Here is a 23,095-nt window from a genome sequence, read left to right as displayed (position 1 = left end):
ATATAAGCATTTGTATCTTATGATATGCTATTGAAATGTTTTAATTCACTAATATATTCACTCAAAAAACAATTTTTGTTATTGGGCACCTGTTCTATGCCAAGAGTGCCATGTTATCTATAAGTGTGTTTCAAAACCTGCGATGTGACCAGGTTCAATACATAATTTGTGGGTACAGTGCAAATTGAAAAATGTGAGGTTCTTTGTACAAAATTTATTATGAATTTTAACCAAAGGTAGGGCATCTATACAGATTGCATGTATATGAAGCCAGCACCACGTGTGACTTTAGCACTGAACCTTCTTGACTCTCTTCAGTGTGGGAAAAAAAAGACTAGTATGCATTTAGAATACTTTAGGAACTATGAAATAATAGGATAAGGCAACTAAGCCCTTCACTGGCAGTACATTTTGCTTGCATTTTTTTTTTGCACATTTCTTTATTTATTGAATTCAGAAGTACAAGTTTCCAGGAAGGCAAGGAATGTATTGTCATCATGATGTTACCCAAATATTTCATTTTTCTGCTTACAGAACTGAATATTTCAGAGATTAAGCAGCACAAGTTGTAGCCTCTGTAATATGATTCTAGAGTTCATTCCACATAAGAAGAATAACACCTTTCTCTGCTATAAATAAATAGCTAATGAAACAGGCTGCCTACAAGACCTGTAGTGTCAAGTGCAGACATACTGCCAGCTACAAGCACAGCAGGGGAAGGCCTTCATTTCTAGAAAACAAATCAGAGCCAGAATAGGACTAATATAAACCGCATTTGATTGGTTCAACCAACACTTAACTGAACCCCTCCAATATATTAGGTACCTCCCAGGGACTGGGCTTTCAGCCGTGACCACAATAGACAAAGGTCTTTGTCCTCACATGGAGCTCACGTTCTAATAATTAATAGCACAAAAGATAATCAGAAAGTTGACACCCTCGTGTGAATGTGTAATCTTTCTTTGCAATTTATTTTAGAAGAATTTTCTCTTGATAGACGAATACCTTTAGTTTCTATTTGTTCATTCACTTATTCACTCAACAGAAGTTTACCAAATAGTGTTTAAGATCCAAGCACAATGCTGGGATTTAGAGTTGAATCTATAAGTACAGAGCTGTAGCTGTAAAACATGTCTTATTATAAGAACATTAACTTTGACTGCACCTGCACTTACTGCACTATTCTCCACCATCTATGCCGTCAAAAGGCTTAACTGTCCTACCCAGAGTGGTATAGAGGCAGCATCGCTACCACTATCGTCTCTTTTGCCCAAGACAAAAATTACAAGTGAATTTGGGCTCTTTTTCCCACTGAACTTAAATGTGGCCTCAAAATTCTGCTAAGGTTAACTCTTCAGCTTTCCACAGTCAATCCTAAAATCGGGTAATGAGGTGAAGCCCATTTGCAATATTTGCCTGAGCATGGACTTCAAAACCCACAGTTTTTCAAAACCCACATGGTAGGCATGCTTAAGAAGGATGGTAAAGCTCCTAACAAGCCGTATTGCTCAAGCTAAGCTAACTACTACAAAAAAAACAGTCCTTAGCAGAGTGCCAGAGGGGGTCTAGAGCTCTATTCCATGCAGTTATTCAGGGGACTAGTTTTTTTTTTCAGTCTAGTTCTCAACCATTCCTGGCAGACTTAAAATCATCTACTGAATCTTCCTTCTAGGGCCATTTGAATGGGGGAAGAAAAGTGTGAAGGATGGTAAGAGAACCGTATGCGTCAGCCTGTAAGTGGCGTATTTTGTTTTTGCCCTCCTTCCACTGGTCAGAACTCAGTCGTGTGGCCATGCTCCCCAGCTGCAAGGGAGGCTAGGAAGTGAGGTCTACCCATGTACCTAAGAGAGAAATAAAATGAGGTTTGGGGAATACTGGCATATCTCAGAGATACTCGGTCCCAGATCATCACAATAAAGCAAATACAGCAATAAAATGAGTCGTGACCTTTTTAATTTCCTAGTGCATATGAAAGTTATGTTTACACTATACTGTAGTCTATTAGGTGGCAATAGCACTACGTCTAAAACAACAATGTACATACCTTAATTTAAAAATACTTTATTATTAAAAAGTTGCTAACCTTCATCTGAGCCTTTAGCAAGTTGTAGTAGTAACATCAAAGATCACTGACCACAGAGCACCATGACAAATATAATAATAATGAAAAAGTTTGAAATATTGCAAGAATTACCAAAAGGCGACACAGAGACATGAAGTGGGTAAATGCTATTGGAAAAATGACACTGATAGACTTGCTCAACACAGGGTTGCCACAAGCCTTCAATTTGTAAAAATTGCATATGCAATTTGCAATATCTGTCATATGCAATAAAGCAAAGTGCAATAAAATGAGGGACACTTGTATATAACATGTCTGTACCACAGCAGCCTCCTACAGGGTGAGATGGTGATGCATTTTGTAAATGTTAATTTCATTTACTGTCAATAAATAATTCTCAGCTTATAGAACTGAGACACTTAATAATATGGTGTTAGTAGACAGTACCATTAAATCTGTGTAAGATTGTTGATTGTCATGAAAATACTATTAATGTTTGGACCAATAGTTACCATTAGAGGATTTTTGTTTGTGGTTTTACTATAGTTATGAAATTCGCATACTTTTTAAAAAGTTTTCCTATAAGAACCCATTGAAGTCCTATATAAATGTAGGTCTAAGTTTCAAGGAAGCTGCATCCTTTTTAGGTCAACTTGGGTCTCCAAATTCAATAAGGACTGGGAACCTGGGACTAGTTAAGCCTGTCAACCAGTAACAGACTTCTTGAAAGTCCTGAAATAATATTTCCCAATTTTCTCAAAAATTGCAGAATTTTTCAGAACCATTAAGATTGTACCCAATGATAGTGAATTTTAGGGTAAAATGTTTCCCATGGGTTTATTTCACAGGATTTTGGTGGAAATAAAGGGCCTACATCTAAAAAACAAAACAGCAATAAAAAACCTTGCTGTTGGTATTTCATAATTAAGTAAGGTATTTTCAAGCTGGAAGGAATCCTAGAGATGATAACATGTGTTGACACACACTCTGGAAGCCACAGACCACATTTGTCCCCTATGACTCTTTGGTGTGGCTCAGAAACGAGACCTGGACAGGACCAAATTCTGCTTACTGTTTTCCAGGCCTTTGAAATCAGCTGTTGATCAATGCTCTGCAGCTCTACTCCTTGGGTCTCATTATCAGGGAAGAATAAGTTAATAGAAATTACTGGGCAAGCAATGTAAGAAATGACCTGCTCAGTGTGGGATACAGGAGGAAAAAACAGCAGGTGGCAATGTGTGTGTCACAGACTCTTTTCTGAATAAAACACAAAATACTTCTATGGCCATTGCCAAGAGGAGACAAGTGGTTGGTGAAAATCATCTGTTCCAATACAAAGGTCCTGGGGAATAATGTTTTTAAGATTAAAAACATCGCTGATGTTTTGAAGAATACAATATTGAGAATCCCTATGTGATAAACCATATTTTCAGTTAAGTTGTGTAGAAGGCTAGAAAGGAGGCAAAATACACCAATTTCAGAGGCAAATTTTAATTTAGTTTCCACATTCCATCATGATAGTGCTTTATTGTATTTTCTGAAATTGAATTCAAAAAGGAAAGTCTTTATTCATAGAGAAAGAATAAAAGAAACCTTACATATAGTTGCAAACATTGTATCTTCTGATAAAATACATAATTTATAAAATTTCTATTTTATTTTCTTCAAAAGATAATTGTTCCTGTATTAATATTCATGGAAAATAGCCAGCCCACAGCTGATCCAATACAATGCCCCCATCATAAAGGCAAGAAAATAGATATTTGGGGAGTTAAATATTTTCTCAAAGCCACAAAATGAACTTATACAAATGAAATTAGTGTTGTCTCCAGAATGTGAATCCACAGTTCTTACTACTGAAATTAATAAGCTCAACTGAGATATTTTTTAGTGTTATTTTGTGTCTACAGCCACAGGGGATGGCTACCAACTATAATTTTCATATATTCTTATTTGTACATTATTTACATGAAATTACATTTTTAGGTATGAATTATAAGCCCGCGTATACAAAATAAAATGAACACTAACTCATTAAATCTTCTTCAGTAGTGTTTTAAACATAATTGCCTAGGTACCTTGAAAATAAGGACTAGATAATTTTGACACAAGAAAAGTACGATGAATCGGGTATCTAACACTGAAGGATGAAATAGGTTACCCTCTTCTCAGAATTCAGAGATATGATTCCATAAGGCTGAAACAATGAAGTTCAATATATATCGTTATAAGCTATAATCAAGATTAAAAGGGAAACATCAATATACCAGGTCCTAAAATTAGGGAAACTAATATTAGTCTTATAAGTCACCTCAGTAGCACAGAAATGAATTATGATATTAGTTCAGTACACGACACATTTTCAGAGGTAAAATTGTGCAAGGTGCATGAATAAAACAGCATTCCTTCTAGCACAGTAGCAACTAATGAGAAATTAAAAGAACTGGTAATTTATCTTGAGTAAACCTGCATGGCACTCAAATCCATTCCTTTTGTTTGTAAAACCGTGCTCCTTACCCTTGCAGGTAAATTCCTTGAGGTGCTCATGGTCTAGCTGGAGAGACAAACATATGTGAAATGATAACTGATACTTTCTCCCTTTTCCAGTATTTCTGACTCTCCCCTCCATTTGTGCAATAGTATGATTTTGTAGCATACAAGCTTCAAGGAAGATCGATTACTACAGAAAATAATTTTAAGTTTCAAAAGTCTACCCTCTGAGGAGACTCGGGGCAAGGGAAAATATCCAATGAATTAGAACTAAATTCCCTAGCCCAAGACAGAATAAAAGTTTCCCAGACTAGGAGGAGCAATTAAGCCAACAGGAAGGGCGAAAGTTGTTATGAGGTGATACATTGGTAGAGCCTGCTGCAATGAGAAAAATTAAGTCAGAGGCCACTCTGTCTTCAGCTGAGTTTCAATCATCTTATTCTGTAATCTACCTGGTAGCCTCAAAGGGCAGCTGCATGCCCTTCTGATGGTTGTGAAAGGCACAGTTCTAGGGGATTACAATTCACATAGATACTGATCAGATTGGCACCCTCTGGGGTCGTGTCACCATATGCAGCAACTCTAGAAGCCTTATGGAGCCAAGACAGCCTTTGAAGACTGCCCAGTCCCTGTCCGTGGCACAACCCCTGTGCTGAGAAGTCACGATATGTGTCCTTCCTGCTGGTATCTGGTGAGCTTCTTTGATGGATGTCAGCAGCACCTCACCCACTGACCATCAAGCAGCATGTCTGTGCCCTAAAACTCTACTTGGCCCACCACCCGATCTACCCTCCACTCATTATTCCAGAACACATACAGTTAGAAAATTCTGTTATAGAAAGAAGAACCAAGCAGATGGAATGTTTGTGCTGGGGATGAAAGATCAGGGAAATTTTTAAGAAATGTAATCTGAGTTGAGTCTTCTACCTTGAGGAAGTTTTGCAGCTTGTCAACAGTTTACAACAATGACAACAATGAACACTTTTTATATCCTTTTATCTGACAAGCATTGTTCTAAATACTTCAGAAAAGACTAGTATGGGATAGTGTTACACCATTTAAAATGAGAATTCGAGTACTGATTTAAAAGTGAAGTCTCTGGGATTAAGTTGCCTGGCTTTGTATCCTGGCATCCACTTCTTAATAGTTCTGAGAACCTGTGCAAATTTCTTTTCTTCTGTGTGCCTTAGTTTTGTCATCTGTAAAATGTAGTGGCACGAGAGATATAAAAAAGGATACAAATCAAATCTCTAGTGATAAAAACACTGTACTTAGGGTCAAAAATACACTAGCATAGGATAAACAATGAATCGGACATTACAGAATAAAAGGCTAGTGAACTTGAAGACACAGCAATAGAAAGCCATTAAAAATGAATCAGTGAGAAAAAAAGACAAAAACAAATTCATAGAGCATCCATGAGCTCTAAGACAGTGTATGAAGTATACGCATGTAACTGTAACTAGAGTCTTTGAAGAAGGATGAAGACAGAGAAAATATTTGAAAAACTAATAATTCAAAATATCCACATCTGATGAAATTTATAAGCCTCTAAATCCAAGGAACTCTATTAACCTCAAACACAAGAAACAATGAAAACTATGAGAGAGGCACATTAAAATCAAATTGTTAAAATAGTGATAAAGACAAAAATCTTAAAGGCAGTCAGAGAAAAAGGACACAATATGTACATAAAAACATAGATAAAAATGACTACCAGTTAGATACAATGCAGTTAGAAAACAGTGGGATGACACATTTAAAGTACTGTCAAACTAGAATCAAGTATCTTTAAAACTGAAGGTGAAATAAAATGAATGTTCTTCCCTCAGATCAGGAAAAGACAAGCATGACCCCTCTCAGCACTTTAACTGAAGTTTGTATTAGAAGTTCTAGGCTGTGTAGGAAGGCAAGGAAATAAATAAAAGGCGTACAGATTTTTAAAAGAAAAGTTAACTACTGTTATTTGCAGATGATATAATGACTATGTAGGAAATTCTATGAAATCTAAAAGAAAGCTACTAGTATGGCTGAAGAATACAAGAAATATACAAACATCAATTCTATTTCTATATACTAGCCAAGGGCAATCAGACAGTAAAAATTTTAATGCCATTTACAATAACATTAAAAACAAGGAATGCTTGGGGTTCATCTGTCAAAAGATGTGAAAGATTTGTACACTGACAACTAGAAAAAATTGCTGAGAGAAATGAAAGAAGACTTAAGACAAATGGGGGAATTTACTATGCTCATGGAATGAAAGATTCAATATTGATAAGATGTCAGTTCTCTCCAAACTGATTTATAGTTTCAATGTAATCCCAATCAAAATCATAGCATGCCTTTATATAGAAACTGATAAACTGATTCTAATGCTCATGTGCAAATGAAAAGGACCTAAATTAGCTAAAACGATTTTGAAAAAAGAGAAAACCAAGCTGGAGGACTTAGATTTGAGGATTTCCATAATTGTTATAAAGCCACAGTAACCAAGACAGGGTATTATTGGTGCAAAACAATAAACCTTGCTCATTACTTCACCCTATGTATAAAAATTAGCACAAAAGATATTATAGAATCAAATGTAAACCCTAAAATTATAAAACTTCTAGAAGAAAACATAGGATTTGTAACCTTGAATCAGGCAGGGTTCTAAGATACCACAGGAGCAGCACAATCCATAACTTTTCTAAACTGATAAATTGGACTTCATCAAAATTAACAATGTCTGCTCTTCAAAAGATATTCTAAAGAAAATGAAAACACAACCCAAGAATGAGAAAATATTTGCCCAAAGTATTTGCTAATCACAGATCTAGTTAGAGACTTGTACCTAGAATTATCTAAAGACCTCTCAAAACCTAATCATAAAAAACCCTGAATTAATTAAAGTGATAGTTTGAACAGACACTTCACCAAAGAAAAAGTAAAAATGGCAAACAAGTACGAGAAAGAATGTTCAACATCATATGTCATTAGAGGAATGCAAATTTAAAAGCACAATGAGATATTACCAGTATATGTCTACAAAAAGCACTAAAAATAAAACAGTGATCATACCAAAGATTAGCAAGATGCGGTGCAACTAGAACTCTTACGCACTGTTGGTGGGAATGTATGGTACAGTCATTTTGAAAAACAATTTGGCGGTCTCATAAAAAAATTACATACACACCTGTCTTGTGATCATCCATCCTACTCCATGGTATTCACCCAAGAGAAGTGAAACAACACCCATACTTGAACATGAATGTTCACAGAAGCTTTATTTGTAGGAGCTAAAAACTAGAACCAACCCAAATGGCCCTAAACAAGTGAATGGATAAACAAACTGTAGTGCATCTATACAACAGACCACTGCACAGCAAGGAAAAGATATGAACCACTGATCCATGCAACAACTTGGATGGATCTCGGAATAATTACGTTCAGTGCAAGATGTCAGGTGAAAAAGAATACACATTGTATGATCCCATTTATGCATAATTCTTTAAAATGGCAGCTCATGTACAGTGCCAGAAAACAGACCAGTGACTGGATACAGGCTAGGAAAGCCAGGAAGGAGGGATTACAAAGGAGAATTAGAAAACTCTTGGAGGTGACAGATATGTTCATTATCTTGATTGTGCTGATGGTTTCACTGTTTATATCAAAACTTATCAAATTGTGCACTTTAAATACAGGGAGTTTACTGCATGCTAATTACACCTCAATAAAGCTGTTTAAGATGATAAGAATTTATAGTACCCTCAAGATGACTTAGAAAGGCACACAGAGACAAACCTCTACTTCCCAGAGAAACTAAATGCAAGAATGTTTCTCCATTCATGAGATAGAGGCCCTCAATCATTCCACATACATAACAGCTATGTAAAGAGACACAAATGTATGAAATTTTCTTTTTGAATCACTCAGCTGCCAGAAAGGTAATATAATGCTGAAACAAGCAAATTTAGCCTTTATTAAGTACAAAGATTTATTCTTTTTCTCATGATAGCTCACTGAAAATTAGTTAAACACATGCTAGTGGATCTGGCCTGTCATTCATTTTGCTGCTATTATGGGAGTTCTCAGGCAGCTGAGGCCACAAAGGGCAGAGATGCCAACAATTTACATATCATATTAAGCATGTGATGACAGAATTGCTGAGCAACTTTAATTTTTCATTCCGCATGTACTCCAGAGGTGCAGGATAGAACAGGAAAGTGAATTTAGTATGTTCCATGGGGAAATACACCTTACAGAGCATTCCAGAAATTCCCTTATTTAAAATAAATACAGAATTTGGGAAGAGACTCGAAATCAAAATGATGTTGCCTCTGGGGAATAGAAACAGGAAAGTAGAAGAAAGGTTTACTTTAGGAGTGACTTTTTACATGCTTGAAAGTTGTCATGTGAACAATTTACATTTTCAGGATGAAAAATCAGTAATAAAAAATTTTAAAGGAAATACAGCTCTGCCACTGGGATTACTGGCCTTGGGTGAATCCTGAGGAATGTGTTTAGTACTAGGGCTCCCCTCTTCAGATCAAAATAGTTCTTATTTAAATTATTTTTTAATTTACTACTGTTTTTACAAATCCTATTTGACATATTAAGTTAGTGTACCACTTGCAGAGATAATTGGGGGATGGGGGATGGTAACCTTGTAATTGCAAATGAGGGTGAGATATAAATTATTAATGCTAAGTGTGACCCCTCCCCCTGGCTATAATACCTGTGAAAACAAGTGTTACTCCAACAGATTGTTTTTACCAATAACTGGAGGGCTATCTTTATCCTTTTATGTAGTTGTAGCTAATTCACATTCACTTAGCATCTCCGGAAAATATTCATTATATATAGCATTAATATTAACTGCTTTCCATAGAGAAATAAAATGTAGACTATTATCCATCCTCAGATATTTTATTGAAAGATAATTTTCCCCTTAAGTTAGTCATTTGCTTTAAAAAACCATAAAGAAAAATTTTTTAAAACATGAAAGAAATATATTAAATTATTCTTTACAAGCCTGCACAAACCCAGGTTATACATAATAAGGGTATACTCTCCTTACAGTACCTATGATCAAAATTGGATTTTATCATTTGCTAACTCTGCAACTTTGAACAAAAAACATAATCTCTATAATACTTTCCTCAACTATAAAATGAGGACAGTAATCTATGCATCATAGGCTTGTTGTAAGGTTCAAATTAGATGATCTACATAAGATATTAGTATGGTAGGAATTCAACTAATGTTCTTACCTTACACTTCAGTGTTATAAGCAGCAGACCCAGCTCAGCCAGTAGTTTTTAATAAAAGAGTTAAAACTTGCCTTTCTTCTAATGGTTGAATCTTACCAAATGAGTTTTGTTTAATGGATCATTACTAGATAACACACATACCTATTTATATATACAGTTTTTGCATTCAGTCACTTGGGTCTTACATATCATATATTTGGAAATGCATAATTTGAGAACATTAACCTTATAAACATATGAAAAATTTCCTGAGGAGGAGGAGTTACATATTAGCTACATAATGTGATTTTATATGTTTAAAAGAGTTCTTAGGTTATAAATGATCACTTCAACATCACAAAATTCTAAGACCCAGGAAACCATTCATAATCATTTGAGCACGCTAAGACACTCCAGCAATAATTTTATAGGATTAAGCTGAGAAGTGGTACCCTGATCCCAGAGATTTTCAGTATCTTGGTGAAAAAAGAGCCAATGTGACCAACTGTCAACCAGAAAAACTCTTATAAAGATTTTCTCCAACCAACTCCACTGAAACACCCAATAATCAAAAAGATACTTTATAAATAAATACTCTACACAAAAAGGGCATAGATACTAAACAGCCTTAAACAATTATAATCACACCATTCTTTATTCAACAAACTTGTATTAAATGCCTACCAGGTACCAAGCTTCGGAGACTCTAGATTAGAAAGGCATACTATTGTCATCCAAGAATCCACTTACCAGTGGGTAAAGTTGTCAGACATGTAAACTGGTCGTTGTGGCAGCAGGTAACAAATGCCTTGATGAAGCAGACAGTAGACGGTAGTGCAGGAGGGGCACCTGACTCTGAGTATAGGCTTGGGGAAGTCTTTAGGGACCAGATAGTGCCTGAATTGCACACTAAAGGATGAGTAGAAGTTAGCTAAGTCCAGACCCAAGCAAGGAAAAAGCCATCTAGGCAGACACCTCTAGGACCCCATCTAAATAGAGAGCAGGCTTCTGGATGAAATGCTAATGAACTATTTGAAAATCTTCCTTGTTGATATTAATAAGAAAGCCTGAAAGTGAAGCACAACTTCTTTGGGGTCTGAAAGCCTATTCCCTTACCATCTTGAAACTGTAAATATGAGCTGCTATAGTATAGAATGTCACGTAAGGCAATTCAATCTTTATTAATTCAAAATTGTCAGGAAGAATATTTCAAGAAGCTATATCAGCAACCACCAACAACCAATATAGGCAAGTAAAATTAGAAGATTTACTTCATGAAGAGAAAGCTTGGAGTATATTAACTAAAGAAAGAGTATGCATCCAAATGAACTCATTAACAAGAACATAGTAGCTGCCGGATTACTACTAAAAAATGAAGAGCCCATTGAAATGTAAACCACGGAAGAAGAGAATTGGACAAGTGGTAAAAAGCACAAGAATGTTCTCTAAAAAGATTCCAAAATTACTTTAATTGGCATTACTTAATTTAAAAGAATAATGCTTCCCTCAATACGAGAAGCTCTCATACTAAAGCAGAGGTCCAGTTTTATACATACTGTTTTTTACATTCATTCAATTGGGCTTTATATATTCAGTACTGAACGCATTTTAAACAACTCAAAACACCAACCGTCATAAGTGACCAAATCAATCCAGGTGTTTTAACATCCCATAGGCATAGATATTGTGTTTATCAGATGAAGAATTATATCAGGGTAAAATCTGAAATTTCCCCATGTCTCTAAGAAATCATCATTGACATTAACAAAATTTGCTCCATTGTATAAATATACCACATCTTCTTTATCCAGTCACCTGTTGATGGACATTTAGGCTGTTTCCATGTTTTGGCTATTGTAAATAGTGCTGCTATGAACATTGGGGTGCAGGTATCATCCTGATATTTATACAATGGAATACTACTCAGCCATAAAAACTGACAACATAACGCCATTTGCAGCAACATGGATGCTCCTGGAGAATGTCATTCTAAGTGAAGTAAGCCAGAAGGAGAAAGAAAAATACCATATGAGATTGCTCATAAGTGGAATCTAAAAAACAAAAACAAACACAAACAAACAAACAGCAACAACAAAAAAGCGTAAATACAGGACAGAAATAGACTCATAGACATAGAATACAGACTTGTGGTTGCCAGGGGGGTGGAGGGTGGGAAGGGATAGACTGGAATTTCAAAATTGTAGAATAGATAGGCAAGATTATACTGTATAGCACAGGGAATCACAGAGGAAAAAATGTGATAATGAGTGTGTATATGTCCAAGTATGACTGAAAAATTGTGCTGAACACTAGAATTTGAGACATTATAAAATGATTATAAATCAATAAAAAATGTTAAAAAATTTTTGCTCTAAAAAATCTATGCTGATGTGCAGTATCCCAGTTATCAATAAATACGGGAGATTCCCTTTGTCTAATAATCATACCCTTTAAAATGATAATTTCCTTTTAGACAGCCAGATCAATGATCATATCTTACAGTCATCTTCTTAAGTGATAGCTTCTTTTTATTTGTTTATTTGGCAGAGGGAGGTAATGCAGTCATCTTCTTATAATGCATATTCTGAACATGTTTTGCTGTGTCAAATTTGTATATTTTTCTTCAGTATAAGAGTATTCACTATTTGCCACCATGCAGGAAAAAATTTATAATAAAATCCAGTATTGCTTTAAGTTTATTCCCCCAATATGATTTCATATTTGTTGTTTGAAACATTATAAAAATAATTTCTGTTCACACTGGCCTGCATTGAAGAATATATTATAAACAAAAAAAAATTTCCATGGAAAGATTAGACATAGAGTGAAAATCACCATTTGAGTTAAATCTTGTCTATAAGTTTGAGAAAATTATGAATCTGTTCAAGATAGGGCATAAAAAGATTGTGAACTCACCACACCCCCACCCACACACAGAGATACAACAAATCTACAAGTGCTTATGGAATAACTCCCTTGAAAAGATACTTGAAAATTGTATCAACAGAGACTCTACAACAAAATGCAAAACAAACAGCATGGAGGTGGATAGGAGAGGCAGAGATATAGGCTCACCAAGGAAAAACTCACACCCAGGTTGCAGTAATTGACAATCAGGAGCACAAAGGTACAAATGTTTTCCTTGAGGAGAGAAAAATTCAAGCTCCACATCAAGCACCTCAGCCCTAGACCCTTCACAGGAGAGATGAGCCCCCAAAACACCTAGCTTTGAGAACCAACAGGAATTATCTAAGAAAACTATAGAACTGTGGGGAACAAAAAAAAATCTGCTCTTAAATGACCCCAACAAAGCCTTGCTTGACGCAAAAAAAACAGTACAAAAACACGAGATTGAAAAGTGTATGGACAATAGGTTAAGGGGACCCACTTACCAATCTTGAAGAGTCTGCTGGGGAGGCAGGAACAAGTTGGGATGCTCCTCGGGCACTAAGTCGCTGGCAGAAGCCATTTATGTGATTTCAGGCAACCTCTTTAATACCAACAGTGGCAGGCACAATTTTTAAATTCTCCACAGTAACAGTTAGTGGCAGTGAGCATGCCACCATGAAAGAATCACCCACTCCTGCACCTAGATCAGTCTCACAGCTCACCAAGCAATAGCCATCACCACCAATACCCCATGGTAACAGTCGCTAAGCCCCACAGCCAGTCTAAGGGCCGGAATTGCCCACCAGTGCCCCACTGCAGACTCAATCCCACCACAACAAGAAGGAGGACACAACCCACATAGGGACACCCCTTGAGCATCTGGCTAGGCTGAACAGGCAAGACTGTGCTTCTAAGCCCCACAGGACATCTTCTAAATAGAGCCACTCCTTCAAGACTGGTAGAGATAGCTGATACTCCTAATACATAGAAATAAACAGAGAGAAATAGGTAAAGTGAGGAGATAGAGGAGTATGTTCCAATCAAAAGAACAAAACAATACCTCAAGAAAAGAACTAAACAGAATGCTTTACCTGATAAAGAGTTCCAAATAATGGTCACAAAGATGTTCACTGAACATGCAAGAAGAATGGATAAACACAGAACTTCAACAAAGAGATAGAAAATATAAGAAAGTACCAAACAGAAATTATAACTTAACTGAAAAATACACTAGAGGGGTTCAACAGCAGAATGGATGAAGTAGAAGAACAAATCAGTGAGTTAGAAGACAAAACAATGATACTCACCCAGACCAGCAAAAGGAAAAAGAATTTTTAAAAAATGAAGATAACTTAAGAGACCTTTGGGACAACATCAAGCAGAATGACATTCATATTATAGGGGTCACAGAGAGAAGAGAGAGAGAAAGGGCCAGAAAAATTACCTGAAGAAACGGGGGCTAAAAGCCTCCCTAGGCTGAGGAAGGAAACAAACATCCAGGTCCAGGAAACCCAGAGAGCTTCAAATAAGATAAATCCAAAGGGACACATGCCAAGACATATTATAATTAAAATGGTAAAAAAAAAATTAAGAACAAAGAGAGAATCCTAAAAGCGTCATGACAAAAACAACTTGTTATGCACAAGGGAAACCCTATTAGGCTAACAGCATATTTTTCAGCAGAAATTTTGCAAATCAGAAGACAGTGGCATGACATATTCAAAGTGCTGAAAGAAAAAAGCTTCCAATGAAGAATTTTCTAACCAGTAAGATTGTCATCCAGATTGAAGAAGAGAGCAAGGGTTTTCCAGATAAGCCAAAGATGAAGGAGTTCATTACTACTAAACCAGCCCTACAAGAAATTTTAAAGGGATTTCTTTAAGCTGAAAGGAAACAGTATTAATTAATAATAAGAAAACATATGAAAGTAAAAATCCCACTTGGTTAGGCAAGTATATAATAAAGATATATTAAAGTATATATAAAGATCATTCACTTAAAAAGCAAGCATGAAGGTTTAAAGACTAAAGTAGTAAAATTACTTAAAATTACAATAATTCAGTAAAGTCACAGGATACAAAGTCAATACACAGGAATCTGTGGCCTTTCCATGCACTATTAATAAACTATTAGAAAGAGTGATTTACAATCCCATTTACAATTGCATCAGAAAAATAAAAGAAAATGAAATACCTAGGAATAAATCTAACCAAGGAGATAAAAGACTTATATTTAGAACACAATAAGACACTAATGAAAGAAACCAAAGATGACACAAACTAATGGAAAGATGTTCCAAATTCATGGACAGGAAGAATTAATACTGTCAAAATGTCCATGCTACCCAAAGTAATACACAGATTCAATGCAATCCCTATCAAAATTCCAATGGTATATTTTACAGAACTAGAATTAATACTTCTAAAATTTATATAGAACCACAAAGACCTCAAATAGCCAAAGCAATCTTGAAAAAGAACAGCTAGGCTAGAGGTGTCACGTTCCCTGATTTCAAACTATACCGCAAAACTACAGTAATCAAAATAGTTTGGTACTGGCACAAAAAGACACAGATCAATGGAACAGAATTGAGATCCAAAAATAAATCCACAGATATATAGTCAGTTAAATTACCTCAGAGGAGCAAAGAACACACAATGGACAAAGGACATTCTCTTCAATAAATGGTATTGGGAAAACTGGACAGCCACATGCAAAAGAATGAACCTAGACCATCTTATTCATACAGAAAAATTAACTCAAAATGAATTAAAGACTTGAGTGTAAACCCTGAAATCATACAATTCTTAGAAAAAACACAGGCAGTAACTATTGACTTTGGTCTTAGTTATGTTTTTGTGGTCTGACTCTAAAACTAAAGGAAACAAAAGGAAAATTAATCAAATTGGACTGAAACAAACTAAAATGCTCCTGCACATTGAAAATAAAATCATCACAAAAATGAAAAAAGCAACCTAGTGAAAGGGAGAAGATACTTGTAAATTATATACATATATATAATCCAAAATATATAAAGAACTCATTAACTCAACAACAACAACGAAAAACCCAGACAACTTGATTTAAAAAATGGGCAGAGGATCTGAACAGATATTTTCCCAAAGAAGATATACAGATAATTTCCAAGAAGCAAATGAAAAGTTTAACATCACTAATTATTAGGGAAACGTAAATCAAAGTTACAAAATAATACCTCATACCTATTAGAATGGCTATTGTCAAAAAGACAAAAAATAACAAGTGCTGGAGAGAAGATGAAGAAAAGGGAATCTTTGTACACTGTTGGTGAGACTCTAAATTGGGCTAATCACAATGGAAAACAGTACGGAGATTTCTCAAAAAAATTAAGACTAGAACTACCGTAGGACCCAGCTATTTCACTTCTGGGTATTTAACTGAAAAACACAAAAACACTAATTCAAAAAGGTATGTGCACTTCTATGTTCACCTTAGCATCATTTACAATAGGCAAGATAGAAAACATCATCAACGGATGAATGGATAAAGAATGTGTAGTGTGTGTGTGTGTGTGTGTGTGTGTGTGTGACAACTACTCAACCTAAAAATAAATGAAATTCTGCCATTTGCAACAACATGGTTGGCTTTTGAACCAGGTATCAAATTCATAAGGCATTAGGAAGTTTTCCTCTACCAGTAAGCCAGCAACCATTGGTTAGACAGCTTCAAAAAAAATCTTCTGTTACTTAGCAATATGACACCTTTATTTGAAAATTCTCAATAGAATATGGCAGAAATAGTGCACTCACAAAAAGAAAAGCAGTGCTACATTACAATGGTTTTTGTTACCATTTCCATTTCTTTAACAGAGATATAAGTAAAAAGGACCTGTGCTGTGAAGAGAGGAGAATCTGCAAATGCTCAACACACAGTCAGTCAGGATTTGGATAACATTATAATCATTCAAAATGGGACAGGAAAACATCAGTACAATGTTGGGGTTGAAGGGGAAGTTAGAAAACCCTGAATCAGATAAAACAACACACAGAAAAAGAATCAAATGCAAGGCCATCATAGGTACTTCACAGAACTCTCTGTGATACCATGATGAGGAAGTCTTGTTAATTCATTAAAGAGTCAATTAAATAGAATTCAAACCAGGCATGGACCCCTAAGCCCAACTTCATCACATGGAATTGAAATTTCAGAGGAGTCTAAAGTGACCAGATGTGCAGAACCATTTCTCATGAACAGTTCCACTGCTCAAGATGATGAAGAATCCTTATTTACACAACTTATGACAATATTCAATACTTAAGTGCTATTACCACATTATGCACTGATGCCACCTTCAAGATAGCACCAACACAGTTCACTCAGTTATATACTTCACACAGTGTAGAATTGGGTTATACTATACCTTCATCTATGTACTAACAATGAAAGGCCAGATGACATAGATAGATAGACAGACAGACACACACACACACACACACACACACACACGTATATACAGTATATACATATGTATGCATATAGTACACACACACACATATATATATGAGGAAGTACTTGTATTTGCATAGGAAAGAAATCTTGACGTCAACCCCTCATTATGCATGATGGATTTTGAGATTGCTAATACAAATGCAATTTGACTACTCCTACCAAATACATAAGTAAAAGGATGCTTGATCCATTTTTCGCAATAACTGTGGTGAAAAAATATCTTCTTTGGGTCTACCATGCAATTATAGGATAACAGAAACACCCATAAATGTCACTTACGTAGGTGCATCCATGTTGTTTGGACTTCCATTTGTGCCATTGGAAAATGTAAATGAAATTTTTGAGTACATTGTGGATAATACAGAAGAAAAGCTAGATTACCTAATGGATTATGTTGAAAGACCATATGTCCATGGAAGGCATGACAGAGGCAGAAGAAGACCAGAAGTTCCAAAATTTCCACCAGAAACTTGAAATGTTTATACATCAGTACTGAATGGCAATCACAGGATGAATAATGCAGGGGAAGGCTGGCACAGAAAATTTCAAAAGCTGATAGTAATCATTATCCTTCAATTTGGAGATTTACTGAAGTGTTAAAAGATGAACAGCAAAGCAATGAGCAAGTTATCACCCAGGTTCTTTCAAGCTATTCTCAGATACAACCATCAACTTCATGACAACACCAATAAAATCAAATCTGTATAAATGAAATTGTTACAATGAATGAATGAATACAAAGCCAGTAATCTCATTTGTATGTACTTAAGAGCAATTGCTCATTGACTTAAGCGTAACCCTGATGAACTGCATGACAAAGAAGAACAAGAATAAATGTGAAATACAAAATTCATCATGAAGTACAAAGTACACTTTAACAAAGTTAAGTGTTCGTATTAGTTAATGAATCATGGACCAAATGTCCCAAATGGATGTTTTGGACAGGACCATATTTCAAGGACCTTTTGGCACGAACCAAATGTCTCAATGGACATTTTGGACAGGATCAATGTCATGCACGGTTCACTTTGCTGACTTATACCTTCAAATGAACATGCCATGTCTCTAAAACTGTATGTTGTTACAAGCCCATGACTTCTATTTTCTTAATGCCCCACAGCACCTGGCAATGTTCTATAATTAGCAAATGATCTATAATCATTAATAGTCTGTTGGCTAAACTTTTCTAAATTAAAATTAAGCCCATCATCCATCTTGCGAAGTGTTAAATACTTGGCAGGAATCCAACGCGCTCAAGGAAGAGTTGTTCAGAAGTTACTCTAGTCACTCTGCCAGAACTTCATTTTGACACTCGTATCTCTGTTAAATAACAGAATGAGGACATTTATGGATTTAACTGTTTCATCTAGGGCTGTTGGTGAGTTATCCTGAAGGTCCATGAGACACTGATTTGTCATTTTTCCAAGGTACAAATTTAATTTCTTTAAAACCATTGCAGAAAGATTTTTCTGACTGCTGAACTCTGAATTGCAGCTATTTTATTTTAAGCTACTCATCCTTGTATGACTTACTTTGGAAGTATTTATGATTTAGGAATTTCAGACAAGTCTTAGGATGCAACCCTCACAGATATCTCCCACATCATTTCTTGTCACCGTCTTCCAAGCCTCACTCACAACTACTACAGTACATACATACCATTTAGTCTCAGTCATACATTACAAATTAAAGACCTTCAACCTTTCTCCACCATCTCATGCCTACATCCTTTTACAATAGAAAGTCATTTGAAAGATTTAAACAGAGAAATAGCATGAACAGAACAATGTTTCATAAAGGACATTTTGAAAGGTTAGTTTCTAATTAGGTTTAGTGAAGTAGCTTTCTGCCATGCTCTCATTGTTCCACGAGCATATCTGCCAAAAATTTCAGGGACAACAAAACACACATCTTCTCCATCCAAATTTTGAACTCTTTTTTAACTATTTATCCTTTTCAAGATGCTTAAAATTAAATGATTCTACTATTTTCAATAACATCATTAGAAACTTTCTCTTCTAGGAAAGAAAGATGGGAACAGATTTTTTTCTTCTGAAAAAAATGTTAATGGACAAAATATATGGCATGATAATTCTCAAGATATTGGACATCAGACAATAAAAAAAAAACAGCAATTCTAAGAGATAAGAAACAAAGTTAACCCTACAACCATCTCAGCTTAGTGCCTAGAGAGTTTTACAGACCACAAGTCAAGAGAGGGGCACTTATGCCTGATAGACTCGTAAGATAAGATGACACTGGGACTTCAGGGAGGCCAAGGCAGCTAGAATGCATATAGGGAACGAGACAAGAGAGTTGCAAAAACAGAGTATCAAAATCTGAGGAGCACCCCCCTCATGTATTCAGCTGAGCATAAGTGTCAGGAATCTACCCAAGGCCAAGGAAACATCCAGAAAGACTAGAGGGGAAAAAAAATGCAAGAGTTCACAGAGGGCCACAAATCATTTCTGGCTCCACCAGACAGAACTAAAAACCTTGCAAATCACAGGACATTCATTGACTATAATATTCGGAAGGATTTTTGCCTCAGTAGTGGGGCAAACCAGCTCTAGAGTAAGTACAGCTCTAGTTCTACCTAACAAACCTTAAGAGCAAGACTCAAAGAGATCAAATTGTTTCCAAGTATATTTACTCTGTCCCAGAATAAAACTCAACAGTAATTTTAGGAGTACAAAAATATGCAGCACCCAACAAGGTAAAATTCACAGTGTATGGCATCCAATTAAAAAATCAGCAAGCATATAAAGAAACAAGAAAATTTCATCCATAATGAGTAGGAAAAAAGTCAATCATTCGGAATTGATCTAGAAATTACAGAGATGATAGAAATAGTAGACAAGGGCAATAAAAGTTATAACTCATTCCATACGTTCAAGAAGCTGGAAGGACTGAGCATGATAATAGAGCACATGGAAGATATAAAAATGCACTCAAATCAAACTGCTAAAGATGAGAACTAGTAAGCTTGCAAAGGAAAATACAGAAACCACTGTAAATATACAGACACAAATACATTAAAAGCAAAAGGACCAAAGGAAATTAAGACATTCATCATTTTTATAACATTTTTGCTTTGATCAAGAAATCACTCTTGATCAAAAATGTATAACCCTTCAAAAGTTCACAAAATGCTCAGGTTTTGCTTTAACTATTACTCAGTGTTTCAAAAACAATAAAACAATGGACGCAAACTCATCACCTCATAATCCTAGTTTTCTTTGTGATAGATTAGCAAATTAGGCATCTGTTCACATCCTATGAAAACTTTCAACAGGAGAATTCAGTGGAACTAGGAAACCTAACGTCCATTCAGAAGTACACCTTATGCGACATTTTGGCAGATGCTTTGCAAACTGAATGTACAAAAGTGAGTCAATTTCCCTTTATTATTCATAAACATTGTGTAAAACTAGACATTTTGCTGTTTACCAATCTTGATTTATAATTGTATGCACAATATATGGATCTACATAACCCTATACTACTCAATTACAAATTAAGTAGACAAACATTAAATGTCATTGTAAGAAAAAAATATAATTAACAGTAATCTCTCCAACAAGAAATATTTAAGCTTATAACAAAGATGTTGTAAGAAGAGTATTGTATTTTATCAAATAATAATTTACAGAGATCTAGGATGACAGATAGACACAGTATTATAATTTACAAGTATGAATATAATTACATATACATTCTAGACTATTTCAAAATTTGTTTCTTTAGGTTTTAGCTCTAAATAAAATGCTTTCAGAAAATGATTAAATAATATTTTCTCACTACAATCACAATTTTGTAGTGACTGGAAAATTAAAATTAGAGGACCTAAGGTATCAGTAGACTAAGAACTCTGTCCGAGGTTCCATGAAGAGTTAATTAGTTCACTTGTTTATTCATTCATTCAAATATTTACTAAAGCCTACCACATACAAGATATTCTGCTAAGAACTAGAGCAACAAAACTGAATAAAAAACAGTCTTTCCAATCAATGAGTTGACATCTGCTATAGATTGAATGTTTGTGTCTCCCCAAAATTTATATGTTAAAACTTTAATCCTCAACATGATGGTATTTGAAGATGGGGCCTTTGAGTGGGTAATTAGGTCATGAGGCTGGAGCCCTTATGATGAGATTAGTGGCCTTTCAAGAAGAAACTCAATAGAACCATCTTCCTCTTTTTGCTCTCCTCCATGTGAGGATGAAATGAGAAGAGGGTTGTCTATTAAGCAGCAAGAGTGTCCTCACCAAATCTGCTGGTGCCTTGATCTTGGATTTCCCAGTCTCCAGAACTGTGAGAAATACATGTTTGTGGTTTAAGGCACCCAGTCTATAATAATTTGCTATAGTGGACCAAACTAAGAAAAACATAAAATAGATGTAAATAAAAATTAAATCTCATGGATTTTATATTTTAGTCTTTTATCATTTTAATCCTAATTGCTATACTCTTCAAAGAAGCCTGTAATATTATTTTCTCCACTGGTAATCACAGCCGATCATCATAATTTTGGTTAAAAGAATAACAGAACAAAGTATCCAGTAATGAATAAAATACCAGTAATTATTATTGATTTTCTTATTTTAACTATATTAGGTTAGACTACGTTGTACTCAAAAAAGACCATAAATTTATATTGGCTCAAATGCAATAGAAGTGTATTTCTTGATCATGAGATAGTATTGGATGTGTAGGTAGGACAATCTTACTCTACAGTCATTCACAGATGCATGTGACAGAGGTTCTGCCATCATGGCAGCTTCCAAGGTCACCTTGGACATCATCTCTATTCTTGACAGTTGAAGAAAAAAAAACAGATGGAAGATACTGGTAGGAGGATTTTAGAGGCCAAACCAATTCATATTACTTCTTACAATTCATTGACTTGAACTTAAGCACACGATTACTCCTGATCACAAAGGAGGCTGGAAAGTTTCATCTAGCTGTACACACAGGAAGAAGAGAACAGACATTTGGATGAGCATCTGGGAGTCTCTTCCACATCAATCAAGAGGTTACTTTCCATTAAATAAAAATTAAATTGTGAATCAGAGTGGCCTTGAATAAAGTCAATTTATTAATAAACTATTTTCACTTCTGGAAATAATTTGGGATATTTCACAGTAATAATTATTTCATATGCAAACATTTAGAACTATTAATGGCATGCTATTTCTTTGTTTCTAAACATATTCCAATAACATATTAATTTAATAGTTTATCATAAATTTCCTAAAAACATCCCCCCTTAATTTCTTTTTTCAGTGAAGTTACAGAGGGAGTGGGTTTTTACTCAAACCAATGTAAATTTAAATCCCTTTTTTTTCACTATCCAGTATTGTCTCTGGTAAAATATTTAACTTTTTGAGACTTGATTTACTGATTTTTTTCTTCATGATAAAACATTTACATGATGGAATTGTTAAACTGAGTGAGTTGTATTTATGTAGAGTAGTATGAAAAATATGAAGCCACTGACATTCATGATAAATGTTCTGGAAATAATAATGGCCTTTATATTTAGGTCCCTCATCATTTTACATCTTTTGTTTAGTTTTTCAATTGTGGTAAAATATACGTAAGATTTAGCATTTTATCCATATTTAAGTGTACAATTCAGTAGCACTAAGTACATTCAGATTGTTGTACAACCATCACCACGATCTCCAGAATTTTTTCATAATACTAAAATGAAACTCCATACCCATTAAATAATAATTCCCTATCCCTCTTTTCCCCTTTCTCCTCATAATTACTAGTCTACCTTCTGTCTCTATAAATTTGACTATTCTAGGTATTTCATAGAAGTGGAATCATGATTCACTTTGCTTCCCTTCTCATTTCTTTTTATGTATATTCCATAGATATTTTCTTTGTGGTTACAGTGAGGATTACATTTGAAATGGATATCA

At 35.0% G+C, this 23,095-nt stretch overlaps 1 protein-coding gene across 2 annotated transcripts in view; it reads right to left on the bottom strand.

The window, feature by feature from the left end:
- ARHGAP24 (Rho GTPase activating protein 24) overlaps positions 1–23,095 on the bottom strand; it is a 701,416-nt gene that overhangs the window by 543,136 nt on the left and 135,185 nt on the right. The window lies entirely within an intron of this gene.

Source organism: Vicugna pacos, chromosome 2 (genome assembly GCF_048564905.1).
Source record: "Vicugna pacos chromosome 2, VicPac4, whole genome shotgun sequence".
In the NCBI taxonomy this organism is placed as follows: Eukaryota; Metazoa; Chordata; class Mammalia; order Artiodactyla; family Camelidae; genus Vicugna; species Vicugna pacos.
This window is presented reverse-complemented; position numbering and strand designations above follow the sequence as displayed.